The sequence below is a fragment of the Poecilia latipinna genome, unplaced genomic scaffold (assembly GCF_001443285.1).
Source record: "Poecilia latipinna isolate Pla-1442-1.1 unplaced genomic scaffold, P_latipinna-1.0 Scaffold5629, whole genome shotgun sequence".
Lineage (NCBI taxonomy): Eukaryota > Metazoa > Chordata > Actinopteri > Cyprinodontiformes > Poeciliidae > Poecilia > Poecilia latipinna.
In genome coordinates, this window is record NW_015118245.1 from 1 (window position 1) to 2,875 (window position 2,875).

General features: G+C 40.9%; 1 long non-coding RNA gene across 1 annotated transcript; it reads right to left on the reverse strand.

Moving 5' to 3' along the window:
- Nucleotides 1-1,400: 1,400 nt before the first annotated feature.
- Nucleotides 1,401-2,193, reverse strand: LOC106943652 (uncharacterized). Its single transcript, XR_001423975.1, has 2 exons — nt 1,876-2,193; nt 1,401-1,775 (listed from the first exon to the last, which is right to left on the reverse strand). It is a non-coding gene; the product is annotated as an uncharacterized LOC106943652 (long non-coding RNA).
- Nucleotides 2,194-2,875: the final 682 nt, after the last annotated feature.

Sequence of the window (2,875 nt, forward strand, 5' to 3'; positions counted from 1 at the left end):
CCCCCATTTGCGCCATCTGAGGTCAAGGGTTACGTGCGCACGTACGATTCGAGGCGAGTTTTCTGCATCAGGAATTAAAGGAAACAAAGAGCGTGAGAGGGAATACGCACCGCGGTGGAATAACTTTTACCCATTTATGGATCTGTAATTGCATTAAATCCGGCGCGGCTAAGAGCTTCTCCCTGCATCACAGGAATGCGTTTGCTTGCGAGGCAGCCGCTACCCTGACTTCCCTCTCCATATCAATGAGCTCGCAGAGGGTTGTGCGTCATCAAAACATTTCGCTCTATTTACAGTCAACTCCGCGCTCCGCCAGCGAACAGTCGTGTGAAATATGTGCAGAGACACATGGCTAGATAAAGCTCTTTGTCACTCATGTCCCTCATGTCACACTGTTGCAGCAATCTGTTGACACAACTATGTGAGCAGTCAACACAAATGAGAAAAGGTGCAATGGCTCCGGGCTACAAAAAAAAAAAAAAAAAAAAAAACCAACAGGATTCCCAGAAACGATGATAAAGATTGAGAAAAATAATAAAAAATAGAAGAAAAAAAAGTGATGAAGAGGTTTGTGCGCTTTCATCCTCAGTTCTAAAGAGACTGCTCCAGCAATAGCGCTCTAATCAGACGTGATTCACTGCTATTAAAGACGTGCACGCAGCAAAAATATTTATGGAGGACATTTTCAAGAAACATAAATTTGTTAAGAAAAGAGCCATCAGCCAAACAAGGGCCAGATCTTCCTGTTGTTTACGCAGGAAGCATGAAAAGCTTGGATAAATCACCAAAAGGTCAAACACATCTGCTATCATTTCTGCACAAGTACTCAAATGCAGCGTCTGTTATACTTGGGACTACATTTGCGTGAGAGCAGATAGAAAGTAAAGTGAAATACAACATTGTTCAAAACTGACCGATTTCAGTGCCTGTGGCAAAAGCCAGAACAAGTGAACATTTTAAGATTTAGTCGCGCGACAACCTCAGATTTGAGAATTTATGTAAAAGATGAACACAACAGAGAGAGAGCGAGCTTTGAAGTGAAAGGGAACAAGACAGATTTATGAATAAAATAAAAAGCGTGGCACAAATATGTATTTCACTCGCTTTACTCTGACATAATTTAATCTATAAATCCAGCTGTTCTATGAAGAGCTTGAATTAGTTACAGCACAGAAACTAGTGTCAGTTTCTTGTGCTTGAACACACCACCACCACCGCTGTGGTGGCAGCATCATGCAGTGGGGCTGCTTTCCTTCAGAAAGAACAGGAAAGCTGTTTCTAGGAACAGGTTTATTTGATGAAGGATGATCACACAAAGTGAAAGGAGCACGTTTTTCAAAGTTTCAATCCCAGAGGAGAAGAAAACATGGAAACAACACACAACCTGGAAGAATAAATGCAAAGAAAGTGCTGGCTTTCCAAAAAAAAAAAAAAAAAACATCTGGGAGCCATCCGGGAGTTGGGAGAAAATCGCTGCACTCAGCTGAAACTCTTTCCCCCTCCTCTCTCTCTCTGTGCTGCCGTCCTTCTTGCCTGCTTCGCATCCAGCTAACGTCTTCCCCCAAAGGGCTGAGCGCAGAGGGAGAGCGCAGTGCATCAGAGGGCCGAGGGAGACCGTAAGCTCTACCAGCGCTCACTCTCTCAGATTGCACAAGGAGAGCATGTGTTGCTAACTGATGGGATTAATGCAAATTTAACACGTTCCACATCCGGCAGCTGTGGAAAGCCACTCAGTATCTGTGTTGGAGCTTCTGAAACATGAAATGAGAACACAGCTAAAAAAGAAAAAAGAAAAAAAAAAGTGGCAACTTGTATTAATTATTCTAAAAAAATTACATTACATTTTCATGAAGAGTTTGCTCTTTGACCTTTCACCTTAAAACACAGAGAGATATCTGGCCTTTTCTGCGGTCAGAGGCGTCTGACCCTTCATGTGACGGGCGTTAGCAGAAATGTCAGCCAGTCCCAGAGGTTGGACAAAGGACACACTTTCTCTCTGCGGAAGACAGACGGAGATTTTTCTCTCAGATTCTGTTCCGTGTCCATTTCACTATCAAAGAATTAAACAGAGGAAACCGATAAAGAGTGCAGTACCTTGAAAAACTATCCACATCACTTTCCTGCTGTATTTTTTCTCCATCTACAAACCTCCATTTATTTCATTATGATTTTATGTAGCACACCAGCACATACATTAATATTTAGATATATTAAGAATAAATGACTACTTTCCTTTTTGTTTAGATTCTTGTACTCATGAAATATAATTATGTTGTTGTGCTATGGTTATCGTTGTGATGAAGACTGCAAAGTAGCCACTGGCTAAAGATATCCCACAAGCAGAACATTTGTAACATGTTAACCTGACCTGTTTTCAAGGTTCTGGTTGTCTTGTCCCTGAAAAACAAGCTAATAGATAAGTTACAAAAAGAAGTAAATGTTTCCATTCTTGTTGCTTCATGTTTCACCGCTACTTTCCGTCACCAAGGATCTGCCTGCACACTAGAAGGTTTCTGAAGACACGAGTGAACGCGACATTTGAAATTTTTGCAGAGGTCGTAAAAGTCAAGAGGGTCATAAAAAATGTTAGGGGTAAACTTTCTGTAGACCCCCTTACTAAAATCCTAGATCCCACTTTGACTTAGCTAAACCGTAATGTTTTGGATCTAAGGTCACAAGTCAAAAAGTTTATTATGTTTGTAAGGGGCATAAACATGAAAACTTCCCACAGTGCAAGCTCACTAATGCGCAGGATTAGTGAGATTTACACTGAGCATATTTCATTTTAAAAATATTTTATTTAGGTATCATTTAATCAGATCACATCTCGGAGTGAATGAAGAATTACTCAACAACCAGTTTCACTGACCTTTAT